Source organism: Bubalus bubalis, chromosome 8, assembly GCF_019923935.1.
Source record: "Bubalus bubalis isolate 160015118507 breed Murrah chromosome 8, NDDB_SH_1, whole genome shotgun sequence".
NCBI classification, from domain to species: domain Eukaryota; kingdom Metazoa; phylum Chordata; class Mammalia; order Artiodactyla; family Bovidae; genus Bubalus; species Bubalus bubalis.
In genome coordinates this window covers 57,691,685-57,704,676 of record NC_059164.1, presented here as the reverse complement: position 1 = coordinate 57,704,676, position 12,992 = coordinate 57,691,685, and the positions used below count along the sequence as shown (strand labels likewise).

Here is a 12,992-nt window from a genome sequence, read left to right as displayed (position 1 = left end):
CCTTTCCTTTTCTCCTTTGCTTTTCACTTCTCTTGTTTTCACAGCTATAGTATGGTATGCAGTACGTACTACTATATTCTTTCTATAACTACTTAGTAATTTTTTGTCTCTATATAGTATCTATTATAGACTCTATTATATCAATGACATATTTAATAGAATTATGTACTATATATCTTAGATATATATAATGTATGATATATATATATATATGCAATTATGTAATCCTTTATTATAATCATGTTTTATATATCTTAACATAGTTATTTATATTTCCATCTTGATCAACCACTTCAGATTAATTACATACATCATGACACTTTATCATAAATTCTTCAAATACTTATCCTATCATAAAATGCTCTCCTGCTGCTGCTAAGTTGCTTCAGTCGTGTCCGACTCTGTGCAACCCCGTAGACAGCAGCCCACCAGGCTCCCCCGTCCCTGGGATTCTCCAGGCAAGAACACTGGAGTGGGTTGCCATTTCCTTCTCCAATGCATGAAAGTGATAGGTGAAAGTGAAGTCGCTCAGTTGTGTCCGACTCTTAGCAACCCCATGGACTGCAGCCTACCAGGCTCCTCCCTCCATGGGATTTTCCAGGCAAGAGTACTGGAGTGGGGTGCCATTGCCTTCTCCAATGCTCTCCTAGATAACCAGTAAACAATTTTCACCCTCAAATTTAACATGGTTATAAAACTATTATGTAACATACAGTTTAAACTCACATTTATTAATATCCAATAATGTTCTTCATAGCCTTGCTTTTAAAAAAATAAAATATAATTTAAAAATCATTTATTTAATTTAGTAGTTAATTCACTTTTAGTCTTCTTTATTCTAGAATAGTTTCCTTCCTCCTCTTGCTTGCCACCCCCCACTTGTTTTTTCTTTAAAGACATCGACAATTTAAAACCATTTGTCTGATTTTGTCTTGTTTTCTCATGTTAAGCTTCAAGTAAACCTTTGCGAGACAAACACTACATAGACAACTGTGTGTACCTTCTGAAACATCACACAAGAAGTAATATAATGTCTTTCACATGATTCGGGATGATCTTTCATATCACTTATTAAGGGTGTACCTATCAGATCCCTGTTGCATTTATCTTTTTTCTTTGTAACTAATAGGTAATTTGGTAGTTTAGACTTCAGACAGTGTGAATATCCTGACCCCAAATCAACTTTCACTTAAATATTTTAGTATTTAGTAATTATTCTTGGCTGAACTGATTACTAAAATCATTGTTACAAAGTGAGATCCATTCTTTTTCTGCCACCAGTAATTTAGCCTTTGGATTATGAGCACTTTGGCACCTATATCTGGTTTTTAGCTTTTAGTGCATTAGCTTAAACTGACACAGATAGAACTTGAGTATAACATCCTGACATAAATTGTTACATTTAGTACTTTTTTAGAGCAAAGACTTCTGCTACTTTGCATTATAAACACTTCATGACCTAGCATGATTACTTCTAAACGGAACATAGTAAAAAAAAAAAAAAAAAAAAAAAAACACCTGAACGTTTGATTAAATGTGAAAATATTGCACATATATGTATATATATACATTAGAATTTTGCACCGGCCCTAATTGAAAGAAACCTCTATGTTAAAATAATACATGAGTTTGGAATGTCAAGAAGCTTTCTTGATTGTACTTAAAATATTTGACATTTGGGAAGTAGTATACTTCAAAATTTTCCAAGCCAGGCTTCAGCAGTACATGAACCATGAACTTCCAGATGTTCAAGCTGGTTTTAGAAAAGGCAGAGGAATCAGAGATCAAATCACCAACATCTGCTGGATCATGGAAAAAGCAAGAGAGTTCCAGAAAAATATCTATTTCTGCTTTATTGACTATGCCAAAGCCTTTGACTGTATGGATCACAATAAACTGTGGAACATTCTGAGAGAGATGGGAATACCAAACCACCTGACCTGCCTCTTGAGAAACCTATATGCATGTCAGGAAGCAACAGTTAGAACAGGACATGGAACAACAGACTGGTTCCAAATAGGAAAAGGAATACGTCAAAGCTGTATACTGTCATCCTGCTTATTTAACTTCTATGCAGAGTACATCATGAGAAATGCTGGGCTGGAAGAAGCACAAGCTGGAAGCAAGATTGACGGGAGAAATATCAATAACCTCAGATATGCAGATGACACCACCCTTATGGCAGAAAGTGAAGAGGAACCAAAAAGCATCTTGATGAAGTGAAAGTGGAGAGTGAAAAAGTTGGCTTAAAGCTCAACATTCAGAAAACGAAGATCATGGCATCCAGTCCCATTACTTCATGGGAAATAGATGGGGAAACAGTGGAAACATGTCAGACTTTATTTTGGGGAGCTCCAAAATCACTGCAGATGGTGACTGCAGCCATGAAATTAAAAGACACTTGCTCCTTGGAAGGAAAGTTATGACCAATCTAGATAGCATATTCAAAAGCAGAGACATTACTTTGCCAACAAAGGTCCATCTAGTCAAGGCTATGGTTTTTCCAGTAGTCATGTATGGATGTGAGAGTTGCATTGTAAAGAAAGCTGAGCACTGCAGAATTGATGCTTTTGAACTGTGGTGTTGGAGAAGATGCTTGAGAGTCCCTTGGACTGCAAGGAGATCCAACCAGTCCATCCTAAAGGAGATTGGTCCTGGGTGTTCCTTCGAGGGAATGATGCTAAAGCTGAAACTCCAGTACTTTGGCCACCTCATGAAAAGAGTTGACTCATTGGAAAAGATTCTGATGCTGGGAGGGATTGGGGGCAGGAGGAGAAGGGGACGACAGAGGATGAGATGGCTGAATGGCATCACCGACTTGATGGACGTGAGTCTGAGTGAACTCCGGGAGTTGGTGATGGACAGGGAGGCCTGGCGTGCTGCAATTCATGGGGGTCACAAACAGTCAGACACGACTGAGCGACTGAACTGAACTGAACTGAACTGATACTTGTAGGTAGGGGCTTCCCTGGTGACTCTAGTAAAGAATCTACCTGCAATGCAGAAGACACAGGACAAGTGGGTTTGATCCCTGGGTTGGGAAGATCCTCTGGAGGAGGGCATGGCAACCCGCTCCAGTATTGTTGCCTAGGGAATCCCATGGACATAGGAGCCTGGTAGGCTACAGTCCATGGCATCACAAAGAAATGACTGAAGTGACTGAGCAGCAGCATACTTATGGATAAATATAGGCTTAGATCTAGACTTTTGTGTGAATTTGAGTATATTCCTTAAGTTCTCTTTGTCTCATTCTGTAATATTTAAAATGGAACAAATAATAACCACTTCTCAGGAAAGTTTTAAGGTAAAATGACATAAGTAGAAACTGTTTGACATAATTCCTGACACAAGGCCATGTCTGAAACAGGATACTTGATAAATGGTGAGATATAATATTATTATTTTTGCTACTGAATCATATTAGTAAAAAACAGTATTGCTCTGTCAAATATGCTCTTGAGTGTGTACAAATACTATATACAATAAACAAGTAAAATATAAACTAAATATCAAAATTTGACATTATCTAAAGGAGAAAAGGAAAGATATACCCATTTGAATGCAGAGTTCCAAAGAATACCAAGGAGAGATAAGAAAGCCTTCCTCAGCGATCAATGCAAAGAAATAGAGGAAAACAATAGAATGGGAAAGTCTAGAGTTCTCTTCAAGACAATTAGAGATACAAAGGGAACATTTCATGCAAAGGTGGGCTCAATAAAGAAATGGTATGGACTTAACAGAAGCAGACAATATTAAGAGATGACAAGGATACACAAAAGAACTATACAAAATAGATCTTCACAACCCAAATAATCACAATGGTGTGGTCACCAATCTAGAGACAGACCTCCTGGAAAGTGAAGTCAAGTGGGCCTTAGGAAGCATCTCTATGAACAAAGCTAGTGGAGGTGATGGCATTCCAGTTGAGCTATGTCAAATCCTAAAAGATGATGCTGTGAAAGTGCTATACTCAATATGCCAGCAAATTTGGAAATCTCAGCAGTGGCCACAGGACTGGAAAAGGTCAGTTTTCATTCCGATCCCAAAGAAAGGCAATACCAAAGAATGCTCATTCTACCATATAATTGTACTCATCTCACACACTAGTAAAGTAATGCTCAAAATTCTCCAAGCCAGGCTTCAGCAATATATGAACTGTGAACTTCCAGATGTTCAAGCTGGTTTTAGAAAAGGCAGAGGAACCAGAGATCAATTGCCAACATCCTTTGGGTCACCAAAAAAGCAAGAGAGTTCCAGAGAAACATTTATTTCTGCTTTATTGACTATGTGAAAGCCTTTGACTGTGTGGACCACAACAGACTCTGGAAATTTCTGAAAGAGATGGGAATACCAGACCACCTGACCTGCCTCTTGAGAAATCTGTATGCAGGTCAGGAACCAACAATTAGAAGTGGATATGGAACAACAGACTGCTCCAAATCAGGAAAGGAATACATCAAGGCTATATATTGTCACCCTGCTTATTTAACTTATATGTAGAGTACATCATGAGAAATGCTGGGCTGGATGAAGCACAAGCTGGGCTCATGCTTGCCAGGAGAAATATCAATAACCTCAGATATGCAGATGACGTCACCCTTACACAGAAAGCAAAGAACTAAAGAGCCTCTTGTTGAAAGTGAAAGAGGAGAGTGAAAAATTTGGCTTAAAACTCAACATTCAGAAAACTAAGATCATAGCATCTGGTCCCGTTGTTTTAATGCAAATAGATTGTTCAACGGTGGAAACAGTGATTGCTATTAAAGGAATAGCTATGTTCCTTGCTATTCTTTATTTTTCTGGGCTCCAAAATTGCTGCAGATGGTGACAGCAGCCATGAAATTAAAAGACGCCTGCTCCTTGGAAGAAAAGTTATGACCCACCTAGATAGCATATTGAAAAGCAGAGACATTACTTTGCCAACAAAGGTCCATTGAGCCAAGGCTATGGTTTTTCCAGTAGTCATGTATGGATGTGAGAGTTGGACTATAAAAAAAAGCTGAGCACCAAAGAATTGATGATTTTGGACTGTGGTGTTGGAGAAAACTCTTGAGAGTCCCTTGGAATGCACGGAGATCCAACCAGTCCATCCTAAAGGAAATCGGTCCTGAATATTTTTTGGAAGGGCTTATGTTAAAGCTGAAACTCCAATCCTTTGGCCACCTGATGCAAAGAACTGACTCCTTGGAAAAGATCCTGATGCTGGGAAAGATTGAAGGCAGGAAGAGAGGGGGATGACAGAGGAAGAGATGGCTGGATGGCATCACCGACTCAATGGACATACATAAGTTTGAGTAACCGGGAGTTGGCAGTGGACTGGAAGGCCTGTCATGCGGTAGTCCATTGGGTCTCAAAGAGTCAGAAGCGACTGAGTGACTGAACTGAACTGGCTCTTCTATGATCCAAATATTTGTGAATATTTTTATGAGCTTTGCTTATAGCAGATATTTACAAATTAAATCATGTTGTAGGGTTCTTAAAATACAGCTTATCCCCTTTCACCTCATGACATAATTTTTTCAAAGCTTTTCTAAAGAGACAAATGCAGTTTTTTATTTTTTTTGGTGGAGGGGTGACGGTGGTTTAACATGGTGTCTAGTTGTGTTTTTTGTTTTTTTGTTTTTTTTTTAACTTCATTTTTAGTTGCCTGACCGATTGCCCCTATAAGCTTTTAGATTTTTCTTTTGATTTTTCTTATTTATCTCTTAGTAAAACATTCAGATTCACTTTGTCTGTTTTTCCTAGGAACTCAGCTCTTACTATTTTCTATTGTTCTTTTTTCTCTGTAGCAATTTCACCTCGCCAAGCTGTGTGCACTGCTCTCTGAAGAGTTAACACAAAATCTATTTGCTATCTCATAACAGCATGACTTTAGTCCATCTTCATTTAATCATAAATTATCAGGCTGCAAAGAGTCCTTGCAGTGTCCAGCCAAATTGAAAGGAGCTTTCTAAAGCCCATTCCTGGTCATCTGTTCTTAATGGTTTTGCCTTCACTTTGAACAGGGTTAGTGCACCTTAGAGCAAAATCATCTTTGAAGCTGTGGAATTTTTAATGACTCCTAATATAATAGAGTTCACTGTGAAAGACTTGAATGGTAATATTTACACAAACCATATCTAAATTAAGCTGGCTTCTCAGGCTAGAAAATCCTTCAAGAATCATTCCCCACTCTGTGGATGGAAAAAAATGTCTTCATAGAATAGAATGGCCATGGACGATGAGCACTGAACAATCTACTTGGAAATCAAGGAGGTGGTACTGGGAGAAAATTACGTTTAATTTACCTTGTCTGTCTTTTTGTGTTTACTTTCTTTGGAGGAAATCATGATGTGAATATTATAAAAAATTTTGGAAAGCAGTATGCTGGTATATGTGCATGGTACATATGTGAGCACAACAGGATATTAATACAGAGATAACTCCAAACTCCAGGGCATTTTCTGTTAAACATTTTCTTTCTTTTTTTTTTTTTTTTTTACTGTGATGTGTATGTGTGTGTGTATAAAGTCAATTATACGTGTTGTAGAACTTATATTATCAACTCTACATCTTTTTTAAAGTTACCTTTGAGAATAAACAAGGTTCTGACTTATCAGGACCACCTGATGTTGGCTGTCTGCTCTATAGACCAAAGGTGAGGCTGCCTGGATGGGCCAGTGAGTGAGTAATACAGAAGTGAGTGGGTTATGTAGAAGAGCGGGGTTCTACTGTATTAAAATAAACCTTTATTTGTCTAGGGCAACAAATTCTGCTAGAGGACCCAATATGTGATTTGTGTATGTGCAAACATTGTAACTTGAAGTCATCTTTTCTATTATCTTTTTGACATTGAGCTTTTCTTTCAGTCTCAGAGATGGTTTGGAAAAAAATCAAAATCTGCCACGTAGCTTATCATGTACTTCTGAAGTGTAGTTGGCCATCCTGAGGCCATAGTTTTGCTTAAAGGTTTTCATGTTTAAAATGCCTCTGTGTGGATGGTGATCTGAGTATAGTCACCAGTCACCTTATAAATGTGTGTGTGCTAAGTTGCTTCAGTCCTGTCCAACTCTGTGGGACCCTATGGACTGTAGCCCGCCAGGTTCCTCTGTCCATTGGATTCTCCAGGCAAGAATACTGGAGTGGTTTGCCATGCCCTTCTCCAGGGGAACTTCCTGACCCAGAGATGGAATCTGCATCTCTTTTGTCTCCTGCATTTGTAGGCAGGTTTTTTTTTTTTTTTTTTTTTTTTTTTTTTTTTTACCACTAGTACTACCTGGGAAGCCCCACCTTACATATAGGAGAAACTTAATGATCAGATGGGGACAGCCAGCTTGCCTCAACTTACCAACTTCCTTGATTTTGGACTCTGCAAGGAGAAAGAGGAGAGAGATAAAGGTCCAAAGTTGTAGTGAGCTTGGGCCCAGCAAGGAATGGGGACATCACATGGGCAGGATTTGGTTGGGGTGTTCCTGTCTCTGTACATATATCCAGAAGGTGAGCAAAGATTCTGCTGCTCAAAATGGCTGGTATGAACCTAAGGCATCACTCATGTCTTCACTTAATCTAGTCTCTGGTTCAGATATAGCTGATTTGCTTATTGCCTTCTGCCCTGAGATAGTGCCTGTTTTTATTTCTTGTTACAACTGGTTTTCAGGTGTGGCTTGTGTTAAACAGACTTTCTTTGTCTCTACAGCCTCAAGATTTCCTTCTCTTTCTCTCCATTCTGTAGATCCCAATCCTAATAAACTTTAAGTCCAAGGTCAGAGCTGACTGGGTCATTCTCCATCATGGCAAAATAAGAACGTGTGATACTAGGTGGTCCAAGGCAGGACAGATGTCTTTTCCACCCCTATTCCTTCTACTTCTGTTCAGAGAAAAATTGGCATGCATGCATTTACATTGCCAGAGCTATGAAGAACACTCAGATGCCATCTTCTCCTCTAACTTATGGGGGTGGGATAGTTATTTCAGAAGCTGCAATAATCCCTGCTTGTCTTCACTGGAGTAGGATCTAGTGTCAGTATTTATGCTATGTTAGATTTGGCAATAGTATAAATTATTTAATTTCAAAGTCAATTGTAATCTAACAGATTCTTCGGCCCATTTCTTAGTTAATTTCTTTCCCTTCTTCCCTCGTTGAGATACTTATTTCCTTGACTTTTATGATGATACTTCCATATTTTCTCCTCTTTCTCTGTACCTTCATCTTAGTATCTCTGCTAGCTTCTTTCCCTCAACTGAAATTTTTAAGTATTATAGGGCCCTTGGGCATTACTCTAGGCTCTTTATATTCTCTCTTTCAGTGCCCTGTAGCTTTTGTATTTTTTGTGTGTCTGTGCTTGTGGTTCACAAACTTGTCTCTAGACCAGATTGCTCCCTTGAGTGGCTTATTCTATACTTCAGCCTACCAATGTATCTCTGTTTTCCCACCTACACCTACTCTGAGCAAGCTGTGCCATTGCTTTACACATGTTCCCCTTCTGCTATCCCACTTTAGCCCAAAACACCACCATCTTTCCCCTAAACTGCTACGAGTCTAACATGTTTTTTTATTCTTTGTGATCTCTAGTGATGCAATGTCCATACAGAAATCATAGTGACTTTTAAAATATATATATATCAGTTCAGTTCAGTCACTCAGTCATGTCCGACTCGTTGCGACCCCATGAATCACAGCACGCCAGGCCTCCCTGTCCATCACCAACTCTCAGAGTTCACCCAGACTCATGTCCATCGAGTCAGTGATGCCATCCAGCCATCTCATCCTCTGCCATCCCCTTCTCTTGCCCCCAATCTCTCTTTTCAATGAGTCAACTCTTCACATGAGGTGGCCAAAGTACTGGAGTTTCAGCTTTAGCATCATTCCCTCCAAAGAAATCCCAGGGCTGATCTCCTTCAGAATGGACTGGTTGGATCTCCTTGCAGTCCAAGGGACTCTCAAGAGTCTTCTCCAACACCACAGTTCAAAAGCATCAATTCTTTGGCGCTCAGCCTTCTTCACAGTCCAGCTCTCACATCCATACATGGAAAAACCATAGCCTTGACTAGACGGACCTTTGTTGGCAAAGTAATGTCTCTGCTTTTGAATATGCTATCTAGGTTGGTCATAACTTTCCTTCCAAGGAGTAAGCGTCTTTTAATTTCATGGCTGCAGTCACCATCTGCAGTGATTTTGAAGCCCCAAAAAATAAAGTCTGACACTGTTTCCACTGTTTCCCCATCTATTTCCCATGAAGTGATGGGACCAGATGCCATGATCTTTGTTTTCTGAATGTTGAGCTTTAAGCCAACTTTTTCACTCTCCACTTTCACTTTTATCAAGAGGCTTTTGAGTTCCTCTTCCCTTTCTGCCATAAGGGTGGTGTCATCTGCATATCTGAGGTTATTGATATTTCTCCCAGCAATCTTGATTCCAGCTAGTGTTTCTTCCAGCCCAGCATTTCTCATGATGTACTCTGCATAGAAGTTAAATAAGCAGGGTGACAATATACAGCCTTGACATACTCCTTTCCCTATTTGGAATCAGTCTGTTGTTCCAGGTCCAGTTCTAACTGTTGCTTCCTGACCTGCATACAGATTTCTCAAGAGGCAGGTCAGATGGTCTGGTATTCCCATCTCTTTCAGAATTTTCCACAGTTTATTGTGATCCACACAGTCAAAGGCTTTGGCATAGTCAATAAAGCAGAAATAGATGTTTTTCTGGAACTCGCTTGCTTTTTCCATGATCCAGCGGATGTGGCAATTTGATCTCTGATTCCTCTGCCTTTTCTAAAACCAGCTTGAACAGCAGGAAGTTCACGGTTCACGTCTTGCTGAAGCCTGGCTTGGAGAATTTTGAGCATTACTTTACTAACATGTGAGATGAGTGCAATTGTACGGTAGTTTGAGCATTCTTTGGCATTGCCTTTCTTTGGGATTGGAATGAAAACTGACCTTTTCCAGTCCTGTGGCCACTGCTGAGTTTTCCAAATTTGCTGGCATATTGAGTGCAGCACTTTCACAGCATCATCTTTCAGGATTTGGAATAGCTCAACTGGAATTCCATCACCTCCACTAGCTTTGTTCGTAGTGATGCTTTCTAAGGCCCACTTGACTTCACATTGCAAGATTTCTGGCTCTAGGTCATGTATATAAATTTATAGAACTCTGCTGCATAAAATATTTTACTGGCTTATTGTACCTAGAGTGAAATACGTAGCCTACAAGGCTGTATGACCATGTCTGACTCTTGCTACCTCATTGGTTGTATCACTATTATCTAGGTGTGCTGCCCCTCCTTTCTGGCCTTGAAATTTACCAAACTCTTTCATATTTCAGTCTTTATGCTTGTAATTCCTTCGTTTTTGGAAAACTTGACTCCTGGCTTGGCACCTGTTGTTTCTCTTTCATATCTGAGATCTGCCCCATTTATCTGAAGTCTACCCTATACTCAGTTCTCTCCAACCTCCTTATGGCCTTTCATTCTTATCATGCTCTGTGGTGATCTACTTGCTGTTTATTTTCCATTCATTCATTGCCACTGCTCCACCTACTGAGAATGTCAACTCTGTGGGCCCAGGGTACTTGGCTGCCTCGTTCGTGGCAGTATCCCTTGTTCTAGCAGTTTCTGACACATAATAAGTGCTCAGTAAAATTTTGATGAATGAATGCATAGGAAGTTGTATATGGCCACATATGATTTGTAGAAGACAACAGTCTATTCTTTCATTTGAACAAAACTTTTTTCTCTTTTTAGGAGGGACTGCTGAGAGAATACTAGCAAACAAGAGGGTAAGAGTCCCTGAAGCTCCTTGTCATGTTGAAATCGATTATAGACTAAATTTGGAACATTTGGAACCCGCTGTATAAGGGTTTTCTTGTTCACCTCTACTGCAGGTTTCGGTGCATTTCTTCTGTTTCCTCAGACCACAGAAATGAAAATTCATAGCTTAGTACAACCTGAAACAAGACTACTTTTTCAAGTACTGTGTCCAGGTAGATCAGGATTCAGATGCAAGAAAATGATGATCAGAGTTAATGAGAAGTTAACAGTGCAAGTCGATTTGTGTGAAAGCCAAATATAAAGCTCCAGCCCAGGTTGTAAGTCCAAAATCCAAAACACTCTGAGAAGTGAACAGTTTTGCTGAAAGTTTTTGAACAACTCTTCTTGCAGCAAACCCTGATCTGAACTTATATGAGCCAATTTCAAGTTTTTATTTATCCAAAACTGCATGGTACCCTGGAGGAATGTTAATGTTTTTAGTCAGTATAAGATACTTGCAGCATCAAAGGATGCTTTGAGGGGATTTTGAAATTATAGTCCTATGCATTTTGAGCTGGATTCATTGTGGGTTTTTTGTGGTGTCCCAGAATTACGTTATATTATTGAATTCAAAATATTTCCCACTTCCTTTCATCACTTATTATTTAAGTAAACACCCATTTAAGGTGCACTGAAATGTTTTTGTCCAAGAAATTAAAACATACAAGCTTCTGACTATAATTTATTTGGAGAAGGGAAATAAGTTTCTTTTTAATAAGTGCTATCTAACATGGTTGAAGAAATTGCAACAGAGATGTGGTAGCACATGGAATGAAAAATGATAGGTAGTAATAATCCAGATCTTGTAGTTTTAATAGCTTTTCAAGCAAATGACAGATGGTGACAACATTTTGAGTGTGATCCATGTTGAACTGGCCATCACTAATTACCAGGTATTTTGTTTGTACTTGGCTTTCATACTGATTGGCTTACGATATGCCAGATTCAGTCAACTGTAAATTCAAACTCAACATTTCCCAGCACTGACAACTCTTCATTAACTCTGACCAGCATTTCACTGCAGCTGAATCCTCATCTATCTGGAGGGGATACATGAGGAACCAGTCTCGTTTCAAGTTCTGCCGTGGGATATTTATGTCCTCAGGTGCTGCCACTGCAATTAGTCAACCCCATGTTTGGTATTTCTTGTTTCTAAGGTTCAGGACTTAGTGCTTGATAGCTGATAGATTGTTTGACATAAGGTACTACTGCAAGCAGTGTTAGTTCCAAGGATAAAATAATAGACTGTCAGTGCATTTTATTTTCTTTCCTATACCTGGTGCTTTATTCTTTTTCTGCTTCTTCAATCTGTCTCTAATGGACCCTGGTGAACTTAGAAACCAGCAGTTAAAAATAGGAGCTTTCAAGGACAAAGAAGAGAAATGACTCTAGGTTGGTAAATATTATGAGTCCTAAAGAAATAGGAATAAAGTGCTTGATATCGAACATGTACATAGAATTTGTGATTTCTAGGTATGCAACATGATGACCTCCTAGATGGGGAAAAAAATGCTTTCTGTATGAAATTCAAAGAACAATTTACTCTTTCCTGCTCTTGTATATTCTACAAGAATGACCAAAAAAATGCCATAAATTTTAATAGCACTTTTTTTGAGGTAAAATCCATGTACAATGAAATGTATGTATCTTAAATACTTCAGTGAGTGTTGATAAACATCTATAGCCATGTAACCCATAGCCCTATAAAGATGTACAATATTTTCATCAACTCAGAGTATCCCCCTTTCTAATAACATAAATAACTTTTTTCTGTTCTTAAACTTTTTATAAGGGGAATCATCATACAGTGATTTGTATCTGACTTTCTTTGCTCAATATAATGTTTTTGAAATTCATTTATGCTGTTTTATGTATCTGCATTTTGTTTTATTGTTGAATAGTATTTTATTATATAAGTATAAAACAGGTTCATTTTTCTAAATGTGTTCATGACTTGTGGGTTATTTCTAGGTTTGGTTATTTTGAATAAAGTTGCTTGAACATTCTTGCACAAATCTATTGGCTACATTTTTCTGCGTGAATAACTAAAAGTGTGATTGCTGTGTCATAGAGTAAGTGTATGCTTCACTTTGTAGGAAACCATCGATGTTCCAATGTGATTGTATCATTTTACATTCCTATTAGTACTGTATGAAGGTTCCAGTTGCTCTATAAATTCTTTACAATAGAATTAGCCACTTGAGTTAGT

At 38.6% G+C, this 12,992-nt stretch overlaps 1 long non-coding RNA gene across 4 annotated transcripts in view; it reads left to right on the top strand.

The window, feature by feature from the left end:
• Positions 1-12,992, top strand: part of LOC123334724 — a 204,860-nt gene that overhangs the window by 58,748 nt on the left and 133,120 nt on the right. For 3 of the 4 annotated variants that reach the window (XR_006552791.1, XR_006552789.1, XR_006552788.1), the window contains one exon: positions 10,718-10,752. The exons of the other annotated variant lie outside the window; for it this stretch is intronic. This is a non-coding gene — a long non-coding RNA (uncharacterized LOC123334724). The remainder of the gene's footprint in view (positions 1-10,717; positions 10,753-12,992) is intronic. 4 annotated transcript variants of the gene reach the window in all.